The following is a 19100-nucleotide window of genomic DNA, read 5'->3' as shown; positions in this document are numbered from 1 at the left end:
AGTCTTCCTCTGGGAAGCAAACATTTTTACATCAATTTCATACCGTAACTTAACTACTTTATCTGTTTTCTCTATTGGCTCTTGGTGAGGGCGGTCACATCTCCAAAAATGTCCTTCGAGCCAGATTTGAACCAGCGACCTAAGGATTTCAGCAAATCTCCTCTACAGTCTCCCTTTGCGAAGCAAACATTTTTTACATAAATGTCATAACGTAACTGTATCCGTATTCATACCGTTACTTAACTACTTTATCCGTGTTCTTTGTGGAAAAATGTCCTTCGAGCCGGATTTGAACCAGCGACCTAAGGATTTCAGCTCTTTGTCTCTACAGTCCTCCGCTCTACCAACTGAGCTATCGAAGGGATGAAAGGTCTGGAACGTATTGCAGGGATCTAATGTAACCACGCCAACTGCCGCGACCGCCCTTGTCATTATTAATGTTTCCTCCTTTAGGACGGATTTGGAACCAGCGACCTAAAAATTACAGGAAATCATCTCGACAGTCTTCCTTTGGGAAGCAAACATTTTACATCAATTTCACAAATGCTCTTCGAGCCAGATTTAAAACAAGGACCCAAGGATGTCAGTACTTTGTCTCTACAGTCTTCTGTTCTACCAACTGAGCTATCAAAGGGATGAGCATGGTGAACGTATTGCAGGGTTCGAATTTAGTCAAGTGCCGGGACCGCACTTGACTTTATTAATGTTTTCTCTGAGCCGGTTTTGGAACCAGCGACCTAAAAATTTCAGCAAATCTCCTCTACAGTCTCCCTTTGGGAAGCAAACATTTTTTACATAAATTTCATACCGTAACTAAACTACTTGATCTGTATTCTTGGTGAAAAAATGTCCTTCGAGCCGGATTTGAACCAGCGACCTAAAGATTTCAGTACTTTGTTGCTACAGTCCTCCGCTCGACCAACTGAGCTATCGAAGGGATGGGCTTTCTGAATGTATTGCCATGACCGCCCTTGTCATTATTAATGTTTCCTCCTGCAGGACGGATTTGGAACGAGCGACCTAAAAATTTCAGGAAATCATCTCTACAGTCTTCCTTTGGGAAGAAAACATTTTACATCATATTCATAAATATCCTTCGAGCTAGATTTGAACCAGCGACCTAAGGATTTCGGCACTTTGTCTCTACAGTCCTCCGCTCTACCAACTGAGCTATCGAAGGGATGAAAGTTCAGGAACGTATTGCAGGGTTTCAATGTAACCACGCCAACTGCTGTGACCGCCCTCGACTTTTTTAATGTTGTCTCCTCTGAGCCGGATTTTGAACCAGCGACCTAAAAATGTCAGCAATTCACCTCTACAGTTTTTGCTTCTGTCTTTTTAAATAAATTTAATATCGTGACTTAACTACTTTATCTTCATTCTGGCTTGGCTCTTGGTGAGGGCGGTCACATTTTTTCCCCTCCAGTCTTCCCCCTGCTTGCTCTGTTTGTCTTGTCTTGTCTATACTTTTTGGAGCCTCTTTCCCTGAACTGTCCTCCATGTATGTAAGCTCTCTAAAAATGTACTTCGAGCCGGATTTGAACCAGCGACCTAAGGATTTCAGCACTTTATCACTACAGTCCTCCGCTCAACCAACTGAGCTATCGAAGGAATGAAAGAAAGAGTTTGAATGTAACCGCTCCAAGTGCCGCGACCGCCCTCGTCATTATTAATGTTTTCTCCTCGGAGCCGGATTTGGAACCAGCAACCTAAACATTTCAGGAAATCACCTCTATAGTCTTCCTCTGGGAAGCAAACATTTTTACATCAATTTCATACCGTAACTTAACTACTTTATCTGTTTTCTCTATTGGCTCTTGGTGAGGGCGGTCACATCTCCAAAAATGTCCTTCGAGCCAGATTTGAACCAGCGACCTAAGGATTTCAGCACTTAGTCTCTACAGTCCTCCGCTCTACTAACTGAGCTTTCAAAGGGGTGAAAGTAACAGAACGTATTAAAGGGTTGAATTTGAACCACGCCAACTGCTGTGACCGCCCTTGTCATTATTAATGTGTTCTCTGATTCCTGATTTGGAACCAGCGACCTAAGGATTTCAGCAATTCGCCTTCACAGTCCTATGTCCCAAAATTTTGCGGGTGTTGCTAGTTTTGTATATGAAGGTTGTCATTCATCCAGGTCATTGTCATCTTAGGGCATTCAATAAATAGACTGCAGTCCAGACAAATAAGCAGGAGGACCTCGAGCTCATGTGGTTGCAACCTTGCAATAGTCATACACTGAAACTGGAGCATGTTAGCTCTCTAAAACTGTCCGTCGAGCCGGATTTGAACCAGCGACCTAAGGATTTCAGCACTTTGTCTCTACAGTCCTCCACTCTACCAACTGAGCTATCAAAGGGATGAATTATTTCAAATGTATTGCTGGGCTCGGAGTGAACCGTGGCAACTGCTGTGACCGCCCTCGTCATTATTAATGTGTTCTCTGATTCCGGATTTGGAACCAGCGACCTAAGGATTTCAGCAATTCACCTCCACAGTCCTACGTCCAAAACATTTGCTGGTGTTGCTAGTTTTGTATATGAAGGTTGTCATTCATCCAGGTTTTTGTCATCTTAGAGCATTCAATAGACTGCAGTCCAGTTGCGGTCTGCTGGTTGATATCTGGCTTGTATATTCATCTAAACCTTTTCAAGAAATATGAAGACAAATAAGAAGGAGGACCTCGAGCTCATGTGGTTGCAACCTTGCAATAGTCATACACTGAAACTGGAGCATGTTAGCTCTCTAAAAACATCCTTCGAGCCGGATTTGAACCAGCGACCTAAGGATTTCAGCACTTTGTCTCTACAGTCCTCCGCTCTACCAACTGAGCTATCGAAGTGATGAAAGTTCAGGAACATATTGCAGGGTTCGAATTTAACCACGCCAACTGCCGTGACCGCCCTCGTCATTATTGATGTTTTCACCACTGCAAATCTCCTCTAGTCTCCATCTGTGAAGCAAGCATTTTTACATAAATTCCATAACGTAACTAAACTACTTGATCTGTATTCTTGGTGAAAAAATGTCCTTCGAGCCGGATTTGAACCAGCGACCTAAGGATTTCAGCACTTTGTCACTACAGTCCTCCGCTCTACCAACTGAGCTATCGAAGGGATGAAAGTTGCTGAACGTATTGCAGGGTTGGAATTTAACCGCGGCAACTGCCGTGACCGCCCTCGTCATTGTTTTCTCCTCGGAGCTGGATTTGGAACCAGCGACCTGAAAATTTCAGCAGTTCACCTCTACAGTCTCTCTGCGCTAAGCAAACATTTTTACATAAATTCCATACCGTAACTTAACTACTTTATCTGTATTCTTGGCTCTTGGCGAAAAAATTTCCTTCGAGCCGGATTTGAACCAGCGACCTAAGGATTTCAGCACTTTGTCTCTACAGTCCTCCGCTCTACCAACTGAGATATCGAAGGGATGAAAGGTAACGAATGTATTGCAGGGTACGAATTGAACCGCGGCAACTACTGGGACCGCCCTCGTCATTATTAATGTTTTCTCTTCAAAGCCGGATGTGAACCAGCATCCTAAAAATTTCAGGAAATAACCTCTACAATCTGCCTCTGTGAAGCAAACATGTTTACGTCAATTTCAAACCGTAACTTAATTACTTTATCTTCATTCTGGCTTGGCTCTTGGTGAGGGCGGTCACATTTTGTTCCCCTCCAGTCTTCTACCTGCTTGTTCTTTGTCTTGTCTTGTCTATACTTTTAAGGAGCCTCTTTGAACCAGCAACCTAAACATTTCAGGAACCCACCTCTACAGTCTCCCTCTGCGAAGCAAACATTTTTAAATAAATTTCATACCACTACTTACCTACTTTATCTGTGTTCTTGGTGAAAAAATGTCCTTCGAGCCGGGTTTGAACCAGCGACCTAATAATTTCAGCATTTAGCTTCTACAGTCTCCCTCTGCGAAGTAAACATTTTTAAACAAATTTCATACCGTAACTTAACTACTTTATCTTCATTCTGGGCTGGTTCTTGGTGAGGGCGGTCACATTTTATCTCAGCTCTCTAAAAATCATCCTTCGAACTGGATTTGAACCAGTGACCTAAGGATTTCAACTCTTCGTCACTACAGTCCACCGCTCTACCAACTGAGCTATCAAAGGGACAAGTAATATCGAACGTATTGCAGGGTTTGAATGTAACTGCGCCACCTGCCGCGACCGCCATCTTCATTATTAATGTTTTCTCCCCTGAGTTGGATTTGGAACCAGCGACCTAAACATTTCAGAAAATCACCTCTACAGTCTCCCTCTGCGAAGCAAACATTTTTACATAAATTCCATACCGTAACTTAACTACTTTATCTGTATTCTTGGCTCTTGGTGAAAAAATTCCTTCAAGCCGGATTTGAACTAGCGACATAAGAATTTCCACACTTTGTCACTACAGTCCTCCTCTCTACCAACTGAGCTATCGAAGGGATGAAAGGGCAGGAACGTATTGCAGGGTTCGAATTTAACCACGCCAACTGCCGTGTCATTATTAATGTTTTCGCCTGTAGGCCGGGTTTGGAACCAGCGACCTAAAAATTTTCGGAATAAACCTCTACAGTCTTCCTTTCGGAAGCAAACATTTTACATCAATTTCATAAATGCCAGATTTGAACCGACGACTTAAGGATTTCAGTACTTTGTTACGATAGTCCTCCGCTGTACACACTGAGGTATTGAAACAATAGAAGCTTGTGGACGTATTGCAGGGTTCGAATTTAACCACGCCAACTGGCGTGACCGCCCTCTTCGTTATTAATGTTTTCTCCTCTGAGTTGGATTTGGAACCAGCGACCTAAAAATTTCAGCAAATCACTTCTACAGTCAGCCTCTGCGAAGCAAACATTTTAACATAAATTTCATACCGTAATTTAACTACTTTATCTGTATTCTTGGCGGAAAACTGTCATTTGAGCCGGATTTGAACCAGCGACCTCAGGTTTTCAACACTTTGTCTCTACAGTCCTCCGCTCTACCAACTGAGCTATCGGAGGGACGAATTGTTTAAAAAGTACTGCTGGGCTCGGAGTGAACCGTGGCAACTGCTGTGACCGCCCTCGTCATTATTAATGTGTTCTCTGATTCCGGATTTGGAACCAGCGACCTAAGGATTTCAGCAATTCACCTCCACAGTCCTATGTCCAAAAATTTTGCGGGTGTTGCCAGTTTTGTATATGAAGGTTGTCATTCATCCAGGTCTTTGTCATCTTAGGGCATTCAATAGACTGCAGTCCAGTTGCGGTCTGCTGGTTGATATCTGGCTTGTATATTCATCTAAACCTTTTCAACAAATATGAAGACAAATAAGCAGGAGGACCTCGAGCTCATGTGGTTGCAACCTTGCAGTAGTCATACACTGAAACTGGAGCATGTTAGCTCTCTAAAAATGTCCTTCGAGCCGGATTTGAACCAGCGACTTAAGGATTTCAGCACTTTGTCACTACAGTCCTCCGCTCTACCAACTGAGCTATCGAAGGGATGAAAATTCAGAAACGTATTGCAGGGTTCGAATGTAACCGCGCCAACTGCCGTGACCGCCCTCGTCATTATTAATGTTTTCTCCTCTGAGATGGATTTGGAACCAGCGACCTAAACATTTCAGCAAATCTCCTCTACAGTCTCAATCTGTGAAGCAAGCATTTTTACATAAATTTCATACCGTATCTTAATTACTTTATCTGTGTTCTTGGCTCTTGGTGGAAAAATGTCCTTCGAGACGCATTTGAACCAGCGACCTAAGGATTTCAGCACTTTGTCTCTACAGTCCTCCGCTCTACCAACTGAGCTATCGAAGGGATGAAAGTTCTGGAACGTATTGTATTGCAGGGTTTCAATTTAACCGCGCCAACTGCCGCGACCGCCTTCGTCATTATTGTTTTCTCCTCGGAGCCGGATTTGGAACCAGCGACCTAAAAATTTCCGGAAATCACCTCTATAGTATTCCTCTGGGAAGCAAACATTTTTACATCAATTTCAAACCGTAACTTAACTACTTTATCTTCATTCTGGCTTGGCTCTTGGTGAGGGCGGTCACATTTTTTCCCCTCCAGTCTTCTCCCTGCTTGTTCTTTGTCTTGTCTTGTCTATACTTTTTGGAGCCTCTTTCTCTGTGCTGTCCTCCATGTATGTAAGCTCTCTAAAAATGTCCTTCAAGTCGGATTTGAACCAGCGACCTGAGGATTTCAGCACTTTGCCTCTACAGTCCTCCACTCTACCAACTGAGCTATCGAAGGGATAAAAAGTAACGAACGTATTCCAGGGTTCGAATTTAACCGCGCCAACTGCTGTGACCGCCCACGTCATTATTAAGGTTTTTTACTCTGAGTTGGATTTGGAACCAGCGACCTAAAAATTTCCGGAAATCACCTCTATAGTCTTCCTCTGGGAAGCAAACATTTTTACATCGATTGCATACCGTAACTTAACTACTTTATCTGTATTGGCTCTTGGTGAGGGCGGTCACATTTTTTCCCCTCCAGTCTTCAACCTGCTTGTTCTTTATCTTGTCTTGTCTATACTTTTTGGAGCCTCTTTCTCTGTGCTGTCCTCCATGTTTGTAAGCTCTCTAAAAATGCCCTCCGAGCCGGATTTGAACCAACGACCTAAGGGTTTCAGCACATTGTCCCTACGGTCCTCCGCTCTACCAAATGAGCTATCGACGGGATGAAAGTTTAGGAACATATTGCAGGGTTCGAATTTAACCACGCCAACTGCTGTGACCGCCCTCGTCATTATTAATGTTTTCCCCTCTGAGCCGGTTTTGGAACCAGCGACCTGAAAATTTCAGGCATTCACCTTTGCGAAGCAAACATTTTTTACATAAATTTCATAACGTATCTAAACTACATGATTTGTATTCTACGTGAAAAAATGTCCTTCGAGCCGGATTTGAACCAGCGACCTAAGGATTTCAGCACTTTGTTTCTACAGTCCTCCGCTCTACCAATTGAGCTATCGAAGGGATGAATGTTGTGGAACGTATTATTGCAGGGTTGTAATTTACCCGCGTCAACTGCTGTGACCGCCCTCGTCATTATTGTTTTCTCCTCGGAGCCGGATTTGGAACCAGCGACCTAAAAATTTTCGGAATAAACCTCTACAGTCTTCCTTTCAGAAGCAAAAATTTTACATCAATTTCATAAATGTCTTTCGAGCCAGAATTGAATCGACGACCTAAGGATTTCAGTACTTTGTTACGATAGTCCTCCGATCTACCAACTGAGCTATTGAAGGGATGAAAGCTTGTGGACATATTGCAGGGTTCGAATTTAACCGCGCCAACTGCTGTGACCGCCCTCGTCATTATTGTTTTCTACTCTGAGTTGGATTTGGAACCAGCGACCTAAACATTTCAGCAAATCACTTCTAGAGTCAGCCTCTGCGAAGCAAGCATTTTTACCTAAATTTCATACCGTAACTTAACTACTTTATCGCTATTCTTGGCGAAAAACTGTCCTTCGAGCCGGATTTGAACTAGCGACCTAAGGATTTCAGCACTTTGTCTCTACAGTCCTCCGCTCTACCAACTGAGCTATCGAAGGGACGAATTGTTTTAAAAGTATTGCTGGGCTCGGAGTGAACCGTGGCAACTGCTGTGACCGCCCTCGTCATTATTAATGTGTTCTCTGATTCTGGATTTGGAACCAGCGACCTAAGGATTTCAGCAATTCACCTCCACAGTCCTATGTCCAAAACATTTGCTGGTGTTGCTAATTTTGTATATGAAGGTTGTCATTCATCCAGGTTTTTGTCATCTTAGGTCCTTCAATAGACTGCAGTCCAGTTGCGGTCTGCTGGTTGATATCTGGCTTGTATATTCATCTAAACCTTTTCAACAAATATGAAGACAAATAAGCAGGAGGACCTCAAGCTCATGTGGTTGCAACCTTGCAGTAGTCATACACTGAAACTGAAGCATGTTAGCTCTCTAAAAATGTCCTTTGAGCCGGAGACCTAAAGATTTCCGCAGTTTGTCTCTACAGTCCTCCGCTACACCAACTGAGCTATCGAAGGGATGAAAGTTGACGAACGTATTATATTTCAGGGTTCCAATTTAACCGCAGCAACTGCCGCGATCGCCCTCGTCATTATTAATATTTTCTCCTCTGAGCCGGTTTTGGAACCAGCGACCTAAACATTTCAGAAAATCACCTCTACAGTCTGCCTCTGCGAAGCAAGCATTTTTAGATAAATTTCATTATGTAACTTAATCACTTTATCTGTATTCTTGGCTCTTTGTGGAAAAATGTTCTACGAGCCGGATTTGAACCAGCGACCTAAGGATTTCAGCACTTTGTCTCTACAGTCCTCCGCTCTACCAACTGAGCTATCGAAGGGATGAAAGCTCTGGAACGTATTGCAGGATTCGAATTTAACCACGCCAACTGCCGCGACCGCCTTCTTCATTATTAATGTTTCCTCCTTTAGGACGGATTTGGAACCAGCGACCCAATAATTTCAGGAAATCATCTCGACACTTCCTTTGGGAAGCAAACGTTTTACATCAATTTCACAAATGCTCTTCGAGCCAGATTTAAAACAAGGACCCAAGGATGTCAGTACTTTGTCTCTACAGTCTTCCGTTCTACCAACTGAGCTATCGAAGGGATGAAAATACAGAAACGTATTGCAGGGTTCGAATGTAACCACGCCAACTGCCGTGACCGCCCTCGTCATTATTAATGTTTTCTACTCTGAGATGGATTTGGAACCAGCGACCTAAACATTTCAGAAAATCTCCTCTACAGTCTACCTCTGTGAAGCGAGCATTTTTACATAAATTTCATACCGTAACTTAACTACTTTATCTGTGTTCTTGGCGGAAAAATATCCTTCGAGCCGGATTTGAACCAGCGACCTAAGGATTTCAGCACTTTGTCTCTACAGTCCTCCGCTCTACCAACTGAGCTATCGAAGGGATGAAATTTCTGGAACGTATTATATTGCAGGGTTCCAATTTAACCGCGGCAACTGCCGTGACCGCCTTCGTCATTATTGTTTTCTCCTCGGAGCCGGATTTGGAACCAGCGACCTAAACATTTCAGGAAACCACCTCTACAGTCTGCCTCTGTGAAGCAAACATTTTAACATAAATTTCATACCATAACTTAACTACTTTATCTTCATTCTGGTTTGGCTCTTGGTGAGGGCGGTCGCATTTTTTCCCCTCCAGTCTTCTCCCTGCTTACTTTTTAGAGCCTCTTTCTCTGTACTGTCCTCCATGTATGTTAGCTCTCTAAATATGTCCTCCGAGCCGGATTTGAACCAGCGACCTAAGGATTGCAGCACTTTGTCCCTACAGTCCTCCGCTCTACCAACTGAGCTATCGAAGGGATGAAAGTTCAGGAACGTATTGCAGGGTTTCAATGTAACCACGCCAACTGCTGTGACCGCCCTCGACTTTTTTAATGTTGTCTCCTCTGAGCCGGATTTTGAACCAGCGACCTAAAAATGTCAGCAATTCACCTCTACAGTTTTTTCTTCTGTCTTTTTAAATAAATTTAATATCGTGACTTAACTACTTTATCTTCATTCTGGCTTGGCTCTTGGTGAGGGAAGTCACATTTTATGTTAGCTCTCTAAAAATCATCCTTCGAGCCGGATTTGAACCAGCTTCCTAAGGATTTCAGCACTTTCTGACTACAGTCCTCCGCTCTACCAACTGAGCTATCGAAGAGATGAAACACCTTGCCCTAATGTTTTCTCCTCAGAGCCGGCCGGATTGGGAACCAGTGACCATTACTTCACCTCCGCGAAGCAAACATTTTTACATACATTTCATACCGTAACTTAACTATTTTATCCTCATTCTGGCTTGGCTCTTGGTGAGGGCGGTCACATTTTTTCCCCTCCAGTCTTCTCCCTGCTTGCTCTGTTTTTCTTGTCTTGTGTATACTTTTTGGAGCCTCTTTCCCTGAACTGTCCTCCATGTATGTAAGCTCTCTAAAAATGTACTTCGAGCCGGATTTGAACCAGCGACCTAAGGATTTCAGCACTTTATCACTACAGTCCTCCGCTCTACCAACTGAGCTATCGAAGGAATGAAAGAAAGAGTTTGAATGTAACCGCTCCAACTGCCGCGACCGCCCTCGTCATTATTAATGTTTTCTCCTCGGAGCCGGATTTGGAACCAGCGACCTAAACATTTCAGGAAATCACCTCTATAGTCTTCCTCTGGGAAGCAAACATTTTTACATCAATTTCATACCGTAACTTAACTACTTTATCTGTTTTCTCTATTGGCTCTTGGTGAGGGCGGTCACATCTCCAAAAATGTCCTTCGAGCCAGATTTGAACCAGCGACCTAAGGATTTCAGCACTTAGTCTCTACAGTCCTCCGCTCTACCAACTGAGCTTTCAAAGGGATGAAAGTAACAGAACGTATTAAAGGGTTGAATTTGAACCACGCCAACTGCTGTGACCGCCCTCGTCATTATTAATGTGTTCTCTGATTCCGGATTTGGAACCAGCGACCTAAGGATTTCAGCAATTCGCCTTCACAGTCCTATGTCCAAAAATTTTGCGGGTGTTGCTAGTTTTGTATATGAAGGTTGTCATTCATCCAGGTTTTTGTCGTCTTAGGGTATTCAATAGACTGCAGTCCCGACAAATAAGCAGGAGGACCTCGAGCTCATGTGGTTGCAACCTTGCAATAGTCATACACTGAAACTGGAGCATGTTAGCTCTCTAAAAATGTCCTTCGAGAAGGATTTGAACCAGCGACCTAAGGATTTCAGCACTTTGTCACTACAGTCCTCGGCTCTACCAACTGAGCTATCAAAGGGATGAAAGTTCAGGAACGTATTGCAGGGTTCGAATTTAACCACGCCAACTGCTGTTTTCGCCTGTAGGCCGGATTTGGAACCACCGACCTAAACATTTACGGAAATAACCTCTAAAGTCTTCCTTTCGGAAGCAAACATTTTACATCAATTTCATAAATGTCCTTCGAGCCAGGTTTGAAACGGCGATCTAAGGATTTCAGTACTTTGTCACAATAGTCCTCCAACTGAGCTATCGAACTTATTGCAGGGTTCGAATTGAACCGCGCCGACTGCCGTGACCGCCTCGTCATTATTAATATTTTTTTCCTCCGCGCCGGATTTGGAACCAGCGACCTAATAATTTCAGCATTTCACTTCTACAGTCTCCCTCTGCGAAGTAAACATTTTTAAACAAATTTCATACCGTAACTTAACTACTTTATCTTCATTCTGGCTTGGCTTTTGGTGAGGGTGGTCACATTTTATGTTAGCTCTCTAAAAGTCATCCTTCGAACCGGAGACCTAAGGATTTCGGCTCTTCGTCACTACAGTCCTCCACTCTACCAACTGAGCTATCGAAAGGATGAAAGTTCAGAAACTTATTGCAGGGTTCGAATTTAACCACGCCAACTGCCGTGCTCGCCCTCGTCAGTATTAATGTTTTCTCCTCTGAGATGGATTTGGAACCAGCGACCTAAACATTTCAGCAATTCAGCTCTTCAGTCTGCTTCTGTGAAGAAAACATTTTTACATAAATTCCATACCGTAACTTAACTACTTTATCTGTATTCTTGGTGAAAAAATATCCTTCGGGCCGGATTTGAACCAGCGACCTAAGGATTTCAGCACTTTGACTGTACAGTCCTCCACTCTACCAACTGAGCTATCGAAGGGACGAGAAGTCATGAATGCATTGCAGGGTACGAGTTTAACCGCGGCAACTACCGTGACCACCCTCGTCATTATTAATGTTTTCTCCTCTGAGCCGGATTTGGAACCAGCGACCTAAAAATTTCAGGATATCACCTCTACCAGTCTGCCTCTGGGAAGCAAACATTTTTACATCAATTTCATACCGTAACTTAACTACTTTATCTGTTTTCTCTATTGGCTCTTGGTGAGGGCGGTCGCATCTCCAAAAATGTCCTTCGAGCCGGATTTGAAACGGCGACCTAAGTATTTCAGCACTTAGTCTCTACAGTCCTCCGCTCTACCAACTGAGCTATCAAAGGGATGAAAGACACAGAACGTTTTGCATGGTTCGATTTGAACAAAGCCAAATCCTGCGACCGCCTTCGTCATTGTTAACGTTATCTCTGATTCCGGATTTGAACCAGCGACCTAAGGATTTCAGCACTTTGACTGTACAGTCCTCCACTCTACCAACTGAGCTATCGAAGGGACGAGAAGTCATGAATGCATTGCAGGGTACGAGTTTAACCGCGGCAACTACCGTGACCACCCTCGTCATTATTAATGTTTTCTCCTCTGAGCCGGATTTGGAACCAGCGACCTAAAAATTTCAGGATATCACCTCTACCAGTCTGCCTTGGTGAAGCAAACATTTTTACATCAATTTCATACCGTAACTTAACTACTTTATCTGTTTTCTCTATTGGCTCTTGGTGAGGGCGGTCGCATCTCCAAAAATGTCCTTCGAGCCGGATTTGAAACGGCGACCTAAGTATTTCAGCACTTAGTCTCTACAGTCCTCCGCTCTACCAACTGAGCTATCAAAGGGATGAAAGACACAGAACGTTTTGCATGGTTCGATTTGAACAAAGCCAAATCCTGCGACCGCCTTCGTCATTGTTAACGTTATCTCTGATTCCGGATTTGGAACCAGCGACATAAGGATTTCAGCAATTCACCTCCACAGTCCTATGTCCAAAACATTTGCTGGTGTTGTTAGTTTTGTATATGAAGGTTGTCATTCATCCAGGTCATTGTCATCTTAGGGCATTCAATAAATAGACTGCAGTCCAGACAAATAAGCAGGAGGACCTCGAGCTCATGTGGTTGCAACCTTGCAATAACCATACACTGAAACTGGAGCATGTTAGCTCTCTAAAACTGTCCGTCGAGCCGGATTTGAACCAGCGACCTAAGGATTTCAGCACTTTGTCTCTACAGTCCTCAGCTCTACCAACTGAGCTATCGAAGGGATGAATTATTTCAAATGTATTGCTGGGCCTGGAGTGAACCGTGGCAACTGCTGTGACCGCCCTCGTCATTATTAATGTGTTCTCTGATTCCGGATTTGGAACCAGCGACCTAAGGATTTCAGCAATTCACCTCCACAGTCCTATGTCCAAAACATTTCCTGGTGTTGCTAGTTTTGTATATGAAGGTTGTCATTCATCCAGGTCTTTGTCATCTTAGAGCATTCAATAGACTGCAGTCCAGTTGCGGTCTGCTGGTTGATATCTGGCTTGTATATTCATCTAAACCTTTTCAACAAATATGAAGAAAAATAAGCAGGAGGACCTCGAGCTCATGTGGTTGCAACCTTGCAGTAGTCATACACTGAAACTGGAGCATGTTAGCTCTCTAAAAAGGTCCTTTGAGCCGGATGTGAACCAGCGTCCTAAAAAGTTCACCTCTACAATCTGCCTCTGTGAAGCAAACATGTTTACGTCAATTTCAAACCGTAACTTTACTACTTTATCTTCATTCTGGCTTGGCTCTTGGTGAGGGCGGTCTCAGTTTTTCCCCTCCAGTCTTCTCCCTGCTTGCTCTTTGTCTTGTCTTGTCTATACTTTTAAGGAGCCTCTTTGAACCAGCAACATAAACATTTCAGGAACCCACCTCTACAGTCTCCCTCTGCGAAGTAAACATTTTTAAACAAATTCCATACCGTAACTTAACTACTTTATCTTCATTCAGGCTTGGTTCTTGGTGAGGGCGGTCACATTTTATGTTGGCTCTCTAAAAATCATCCTTCGAACCGGATTTGAACCAGCGACCTAAGGATTTCCACACTTTGTCTCTACAGTCCTCCGCTCTACCAACTGAGCTATCGAAGGGATGAAAGTTCAGGAACGTATTGCAGGGTACGAATTTAACCACGCCAACTGCCGCGTCATTATTAATGTTTTCGCCTGTAAGCCGGATTTGGAACCAGCGACCTAAAAATGTTCGGAATAAACCTCTACAGTCTCCCTTTCGGAAGCAAACATTTTACATCAATTTCATAAATGTCTTTCGAGCCAGATTTGAATCAACGACCTAAGGATTTCAGTACTTTGTTACGATAGTCCTCCGCTCTACCAACTGAGCTATTGAAGGGATGTAAGCTTGTGGACGTATTGCAGGGTTCGAATTTAACCACGCCAACTGCTGTGACCGCCCTCGTCATTATTAATGTTTTCTACTCTGAGTTGGATTTGGAACCAGCGACTTAAACATTTCAGCAATTCACCTCTACAGTCTCCCTCTGCGAAACAAGCATTTTTACATAAATTTCATAATGTAACTTAATCACTTTATCTGTATTCTTGGCTCTTGGTGGAAAAATGTCCTTCAGCCAGATTTGAACCAGCGACCTAAGGACTTCAGCTCTTTGCCTCTACAGTCCTCCGCTCTACCAACTGAGCTATCGAAGGGATGGAAGCTAATGAATGTATTGCAGGATACGAATTGAACCGCGGCAACTGCTGGGACCGCCCTCGTCATTATTAATGTTTTCTCTTCAAAGCCGGATGTGAACCAGCGTCCTAAAAATTTCAGGAAATCACCTCTACAATCTGCCTCTGTGAAGCAAACATGTTTAGGTCAATTTCAATCCGTAACTTAACTACTTTATCTTCATTCTGGCTTGGCTCTTGGTGAGGGCGGTCACAGTTTTTCCCCTCCAGTCTTCTCCCTGCTTAATGTTTGAAGCGTCTTTCCCTGCACTGTCCTCCATGTATGTAAGCTCTCTAAAAACATACTTCAAGTCGGATTTGAACCAGCGACCTAAGGATTTCAGCACTTTGTCTCTACAGTCCTCCGCTCTACCAACTGAGCTTTCAAAGGGATGAATATTAGAATTTGGATATAACCACGCTAACTGCAGCGACTGCACTCGTCATTATTAATGTTTTCTCCTCGGAGCCTGATTTGGAACCAGCGACTTAAAAATTTCAGGAAATCACCTCTTCAGTCTTCCTCTGTGAAGCAAACATTTTTACAAAAATTTCAAACCGTAACTTAACTACTTTATCTGTCTTCTTGGTGAAAATATGTCCTTCAAGCCGGATTTGAAACAGCGACCTAAGGATTTCAGCAAATCTCCCCTACAGTCTCCCTCTGCGAAGCAAACATTTTTTACATACATTTCATAACGTAACTATACTACATGATTTGTATTCTACGTGAAAAAATGTCCTTCGAGCTGGAGTTGAACCAGCGACCTAAGGATTTCAGCACTTTGTCCCTACAGTACTCCGCTCTACCAACTGAGCTATCGAAGGGATGAATTTTGTGGAACGTATTATTGCAGGGTTGGAATTTAACCGCGGCAACTGCTGTGACCGCCCTCGTCATTATTGTTTTCTCCTTGGAGCCGGATTTGGAACCAGCGACCTGAAAATTTCAGCAGTTCACCTCTACAGTCTCCCTCCGCTAAGCAAACTTTTTTACATAAATTCCATACAGTAACTTAACTACTTTATCTGTATTCTGTCTTGGCGAAAAAATGTCCTTCGAGCCGGATTTGAACCAGCGACCTAAGGATTTCAGCACTTTGCCTCTACAGTCCTCCGCTCTACCAACTGAGCTATCAAAGGGATGGAAGGTAATGAACGTATTGCAGGGTACGAATTGAACCGCGGCAACTGCTGGAAAAATGTCCTTCGAGCCGGATGTGAACCAGCATCCTAAAAATTTCAGCAACTCACCTCTACAATCTGCCTCTGTGAAGCAAACATGTTTACGTCAATTTCAAACCGTAACTTAACTACTTTATCTTCATTCTGTATTGGCTCTTGGTGAGGGCGGTCACATTTTTTCCCCTCCAGTCTTCTCCCTGCTTGCTCTGTTTGTCTTGTCTTGTCTATACTTTTAAGGAGCCTCTTTGAACCAGCAACCTAAACATTTCAGGAACCCACCTCTACAGTCTCCCTCTGCGAAGTATACATTTTCAAATAAATTACATACCATTACTTACCTACTTTATCTGTATTCTTGGTGAACAAATGTCCTTCGAGCCGCGTTTGAACCAACGACCTAAGGATTTTAGCACTTTGTCGCCAAAGTCCTCTGCTCTACCAACTGAGCTATCGAAAGGATGAAAGTTGGAGAACGTATTGCAGGGTTGGAATTTAACCGCGGCAACTGCCGCGAACGCCGTCGTCATTATTAATATTTTTCTCCTCGGCGCCGGATTTGGAACCAGCGACCTAATAATTTCAGCAATTCACTTCCACAGTCTCCCTCTGCAAAGTAAACATTTTTAAACAAATTCCATACCGTAAATTAACTACTTTATCTTCATTCTGGCTTGGTTCTTGGTGAGGGCGGTCACATTTTATGTTAGCTCTCTAAAAATCATCCTTCGAGCCGGATTTGAACCAGCGACCTAAGGATTTCAACTCTTCGTCACTACAGTCCTCCGCTCTACCAACTGAGCTATCGAAGGGATGAAAGTTCTGGAACGTATTGTAGTGTTCGAATTTAACCACGCCAACTGCCGTGTCATTATTAATGTTTCCGCCTGCTGGCCGGATTTGGAACCAGCGACCTAAAACATTTCGGAATAAACCTCTACAGTCTCCCTTTCGGAAGCAAACATTTTACATCAATTTCATAAATGTCTTACGAGCCAGGTTTGAATCGACGACCTAAGGATTTCAGTACTTTGTTACGATAGTCATCCGCTCTACCAACTGAGCTATTGAAGGGATGAAAGCTTGTGAACGTATTGCAGGGTCCGAATTGAACCACGCCAACTGCTGTGACCGCCCTCGTCATTATTAATGTTTTCTACTCTGAGTTGGATTTGGAACCAGCGACCTAAACATTTCAGCAAATCACCTCTACAGTCAGCCTCTGATAAGCAAGCATTTTTACCTAAAGTTCATACCGTAACTTAACTACTTAATCGGTACTCTTGCCAGATTTGAACCAGCGACCTAAGGATTTCAGGGCTTTGTCTCTACAGTCCTCCGCTCTACCAACTGAGCTATCGAAGGGGCGAATTGTTTAAAAAGTATTGCTGGGCTCGGAATGAACCGTGGCAACTGCTTTGACCGCCCTCGTCATTATAAATGTGTTCTCTGATTCCGGATTTGGAACCAGCGACCTAAGGATTTCAGGACTTTGTCTCTACAGTCCTATGTCCAAAACATTTGCTGGTGTTGCTAGTTTTGTATATGAAGGTTGTCATTCATCCAGGTTTTTGTCGTCTTAGAGCATTCAATAGACTGCAGTTGGTTGATATCTGGCTTGTATATTCATCTAAACCTTTTCAACAAATATGAAGACAAATAAGCAGGAGGACCTCGAGCTCATGTGGTTGCAACCTTGCAATAGTCATACACTGAAACTGAAGCATGTTAGCTCTCTAAAAACGTCCTTCGAGCCGGATTTGAACCAGCGACCTAAGGATTTCAGCACTTTGTCACTACAGTCCTCCGCTGTACCAACTGAGCTATCGAAGGGATGAAAGTTCAGAAACGTATTGCAGGGTTCGAATTCAACCACGCCAACTGCCGTGCTCGCCCTCGTCATTATTAATGTTTTCTCCTCAGAGCTGAATTTGGAACCAGCGACCTAAAAATTTCAGGATATCACCTCTACAGTCTGCCTCTGTGAAGCAAACATTTTTAAGCACATTTCATACCGTTACTTAACTAACTTATCTTCATTCTGGCTTGGCTCTTGGTGAGGTCATTTTAAGTAAGCTCTCTAACAAAAAGCCTTCGAGCCGGATTTGAACCAGCGACCTAAGGATTTCAGCTCTTTGTCTCTACAGTCCTCCGCTCTACCAACTGAGCTATCGAAGGGATGCAAGTCAGGGTTTGGATGTAACCGCGCCCACTGCCGCGACCGCCCTAGTCATTATTAATGTATTCTCCTCAGAGCCGGATTTGGAACCAGCGACCTAAACATTTCAGGAAATCACCTCTATAGTCTTCCTCTGGGAAGCCAACATTTTTACATCAATTTCATACCGTAACTTAACTACTTTATCTGTTTTCTCTATTGGCTCTTGGTGAGGGCGGTCGCATCTCCAAAAATGTCCTTCGAGCCGGATTTGAACCAGCGACCTAAGGATTTCAGCACTTTGTCTCTACAGTCCTCCGCTCTACCAACTGAGCTATCGAAGGGATGAAAATCATAGAAAGTATTGGATGGTTCGATTTGAACAAAGCCAAATCCTGCGACCGCCTTCGTCATTGTTAACGTGTTCTCTGATTCCGGATTTGGAACCAGCGACCTAAGGATTTCAGCAATTCACCTCCACAGTCCTATGTCCAAAACATTTGCTGGTGTTGCTAGTTTTGTATATGAAGGTTGTCATTCATCCAGGTCTTTGTCATCTTAGGGCATTCAATAAATAGACTGCAGTCCAGACAAATGAGCAGGAGGTCCTCGAGCTCATGTGGTTGTAACCTTGCAATAGTCATACACTGAAACTGGAGCATGTTAGCTCTCTAAAAATGTCCTTCGAGCCGGATTTGAACCAGCGACCTAAGGATTTCAGCACTTTGTCACTACAGTCCTCCGCTCTACCAACTGAGCTATCAAAGGGATGAGAGTCAGGGAACTTATTGCAGGGTTCGAATTTAAACGCGACAACTGCCGTGACCGCCCTCGACATTATTGTTTTCTCTTCTGAGCAGGATTTGGAACCAGCGACCTAAACATTTCAGCAATTCACCTCTACGGTGTTTTCTTCTGTCTTTTTAAATAAATTTGATACTGTAAGTTAACTACTTTATCTTAATTCTGGCTTGGCTCATGGGTTCACATTTTTTCCCCTCTAGTCCAGCCCTTTGAGACACTAGTGATTTAGGGCTATATAAGTAAACATTGATTGATTGATTGATAGTCTTCTCCCCTGCTTAATTTTTGGAGCCTCTTTCCCTGCACTGTCATCCATGTATGTAAGCTCTCTAAAAACATACTTCGAGCCGGATTTGAACCAGCGACCTAAGGATTTCAGCACTTTGTCTCTACAGTCCTTCGCTCTACCAACTGAGCTATAGAAGGGACGAGAAGTTATGAATGTATTGCAGGGTTGGAATTTAACCGCGGCAACTGCCGTGACCGCCCTCGTCATTATTAATGTTTTCTCCTCTGAGCCGGATTTGGAACCAGCGACCTAAAAATTTCAGGAT

At 43.5% G+C, this 19100-nt stretch overlaps 22 non-coding genes across 22 annotated transcripts; all 22 read right to left on the bottom strand.

Moving 5' to 3' along the window:
* Nucleotides 1-274: 274 nt before the first annotated feature.
* Nucleotides 275-362, bottom strand: trnay-gua (transfer RNA tyrosine (anticodon GUA)). The gene is given in 2 exon segments: nucleotides 275-310; nucleotides 326-362. It is a non-coding gene; the product is annotated as a tRNA-Tyr (tRNA).
* Nucleotides 363-1092: 730 nt separating this feature from the next.
* Nucleotides 1093-1180, bottom strand: trnay-gua (transfer RNA tyrosine (anticodon GUA)). Its single transcript is given in 2 exon segments — nucleotides 1093-1128; nucleotides 1144-1180. It is a non-coding gene; the product is annotated as a tRNA-Tyr (tRNA).
* A 343-nt stretch (nucleotides 1181-1523) lies between these two features.
* On the bottom strand, nucleotides 1524-1611 carry trnay-gua (transfer RNA tyrosine (anticodon GUA)). The gene is given in 2 exon segments: nucleotides 1524-1559; nucleotides 1575-1611. It is a non-coding gene; the product is annotated as a tRNA-Tyr (tRNA).
* A 1143-nt stretch (nucleotides 1612-2754) lies between these two features.
* On the bottom strand, nucleotides 2755-2842 carry trnay-gua (transfer RNA tyrosine (anticodon GUA)). The gene is given in 2 exon segments: nucleotides 2755-2790; nucleotides 2806-2842. It is a non-coding gene; the product is annotated as a tRNA-Tyr (tRNA).
* Nucleotides 2843-3028: 186 nt separating this feature from the next.
* trnay-gua (transfer RNA tyrosine (anticodon GUA)) lies at nucleotides 3029-3116 on the bottom strand. The gene is given in 2 exon segments: nucleotides 3029-3064; nucleotides 3080-3116. It is a non-coding gene; the product is annotated as a tRNA-Tyr (tRNA).
* Nucleotides 3117-3340: 224 nt separating this feature from the next.
* On the bottom strand, nucleotides 3341-3428 carry trnay-gua (transfer RNA tyrosine (anticodon GUA)). The gene is given in 2 exon segments: nucleotides 3341-3376; nucleotides 3392-3428. It is a non-coding gene; the product is annotated as a tRNA-Tyr (tRNA).
* A 610-nt stretch (nucleotides 3429-4038) lies between these two features.
* Nucleotides 4039-4126, bottom strand: trnay-gua (transfer RNA tyrosine (anticodon GUA)). The gene is given in 2 exon segments: nucleotides 4039-4074; nucleotides 4090-4126. It is a non-coding gene; the product is annotated as a tRNA-Tyr (tRNA).
* Nucleotides 4127-5402: 1276 nt separating this feature from the next.
* On the bottom strand, nucleotides 5403-5490 carry trnay-gua (transfer RNA tyrosine (anticodon GUA)). Its single transcript is given in 2 exon segments — nucleotides 5403-5438; nucleotides 5454-5490. It is a non-coding gene; the product is annotated as a tRNA-Tyr (tRNA).
* Nucleotides 5491-6886: 1396 nt separating this feature from the next.
* On the bottom strand, nucleotides 6887-6974 carry trnay-gua (transfer RNA tyrosine (anticodon GUA)). The gene is given in 2 exon segments: nucleotides 6887-6922; nucleotides 6938-6974. It is a non-coding gene; the product is annotated as a tRNA-Tyr (tRNA).
* Nucleotides 6975-7466: 492 nt separating this feature from the next.
* trnay-gua (transfer RNA tyrosine (anticodon GUA)) lies at nucleotides 7467-7554 on the bottom strand. Its single transcript is given in 2 exon segments — nucleotides 7467-7502; nucleotides 7518-7554. It is a non-coding gene; the product is annotated as a tRNA-Tyr (tRNA).
* Nucleotides 7555-8842: 1288 nt separating this feature from the next.
* Nucleotides 8843-8930, bottom strand: trnay-gua (transfer RNA tyrosine (anticodon GUA)). The gene is given in 2 exon segments: nucleotides 8843-8878; nucleotides 8894-8930. It is a non-coding gene; the product is annotated as a tRNA-Tyr (tRNA).
* Nucleotides 8931-9257: 327 nt separating this feature from the next.
* trnay-gua (transfer RNA tyrosine (anticodon GUA)) lies at nucleotides 9258-9345 on the bottom strand. Its single transcript is given in 2 exon segments — nucleotides 9258-9293; nucleotides 9309-9345. It is a non-coding gene; the product is annotated as a tRNA-Tyr (tRNA).
* Nucleotides 9346-9964: 619 nt separating this feature from the next.
* On the bottom strand, nucleotides 9965-10052 carry trnay-gua (transfer RNA tyrosine (anticodon GUA)). Its single transcript is given in 2 exon segments — nucleotides 9965-10000; nucleotides 10016-10052. It is a non-coding gene; the product is annotated as a tRNA-Tyr (tRNA).
* Nucleotides 10053-12852: 2800 nt separating this feature from the next.
* trnay-gua (transfer RNA tyrosine (anticodon GUA)) lies at nucleotides 12853-12940 on the bottom strand. Its single transcript is given in 2 exon segments — nucleotides 12853-12888; nucleotides 12904-12940. It is a non-coding gene; the product is annotated as a tRNA-Tyr (tRNA).
* A 774-nt stretch (nucleotides 12941-13714) lies between these two features.
* On the bottom strand, nucleotides 13715-13802 carry trnay-gua (transfer RNA tyrosine (anticodon GUA)). The gene is given in 2 exon segments: nucleotides 13715-13750; nucleotides 13766-13802. It is a non-coding gene; the product is annotated as a tRNA-Tyr (tRNA).
* A 1655-nt stretch (nucleotides 13803-15457) lies between these two features.
* trnay-gua (transfer RNA tyrosine (anticodon GUA)) lies at nucleotides 15458-15545 on the bottom strand. Its single transcript is given in 2 exon segments — nucleotides 15458-15493; nucleotides 15509-15545. It is a non-coding gene; the product is annotated as a tRNA-Tyr (tRNA).
* A 411-nt stretch (nucleotides 15546-15956) lies between these two features.
* trnaq-uug (transfer RNA glutamine (anticodon UUG)) lies at nucleotides 15957-16044 on the bottom strand. Its single transcript is given in 2 exon segments — nucleotides 15957-15992; nucleotides 16008-16044. It is a non-coding gene; the product is annotated as a tRNA-Gln (tRNA).
* Nucleotides 16045-16308: 264 nt separating this feature from the next.
* On the bottom strand, nucleotides 16309-16396 carry trnay-gua (transfer RNA tyrosine (anticodon GUA)). Its single transcript is given in 2 exon segments — nucleotides 16309-16344; nucleotides 16360-16396. It is a non-coding gene; the product is annotated as a tRNA-Tyr (tRNA).
* A 933-nt stretch (nucleotides 16397-17329) lies between these two features.
* trnay-gua (transfer RNA tyrosine (anticodon GUA)) lies at nucleotides 17330-17417 on the bottom strand. The gene is given in 2 exon segments: nucleotides 17330-17365; nucleotides 17381-17417. It is a non-coding gene; the product is annotated as a tRNA-Tyr (tRNA).
* A 257-nt stretch (nucleotides 17418-17674) lies between these two features.
* On the bottom strand, nucleotides 17675-17762 carry trnay-gua (transfer RNA tyrosine (anticodon GUA)). Its single transcript is given in 2 exon segments — nucleotides 17675-17710; nucleotides 17726-17762. It is a non-coding gene; the product is annotated as a tRNA-Tyr (tRNA).
* A 236-nt stretch (nucleotides 17763-17998) lies between these two features.
* Nucleotides 17999-18086, bottom strand: trnay-gua (transfer RNA tyrosine (anticodon GUA)). Its single transcript is given in 2 exon segments — nucleotides 17999-18034; nucleotides 18050-18086. It is a non-coding gene; the product is annotated as a tRNA-Tyr (tRNA).
* Nucleotides 18087-18422: 336 nt separating this feature from the next.
* On the bottom strand, nucleotides 18423-18510 carry trnay-gua (transfer RNA tyrosine (anticodon GUA)). Its single transcript is given in 2 exon segments — nucleotides 18423-18458; nucleotides 18474-18510. It is a non-coding gene; the product is annotated as a tRNA-Tyr (tRNA).
* Between the last annotated feature and the right edge of the window lie 590 nt (nucleotides 18511-19100).

The sequence above is a fragment of the Nerophis ophidion genome, linkage group LG03, assembly GCF_033978795.1.
Source record: "Nerophis ophidion isolate RoL-2023_Sa linkage group LG03, RoL_Noph_v1.0, whole genome shotgun sequence".
NCBI classification, from domain to species: Eukaryota; Metazoa; Chordata; class Actinopteri; order Syngnathiformes; family Syngnathidae; genus Nerophis; species Nerophis ophidion.
The sequence above is the reverse complement of the archived record's forward strand: the minus strand, read 5'-3'. Positions and strand labels throughout refer to the sequence as shown.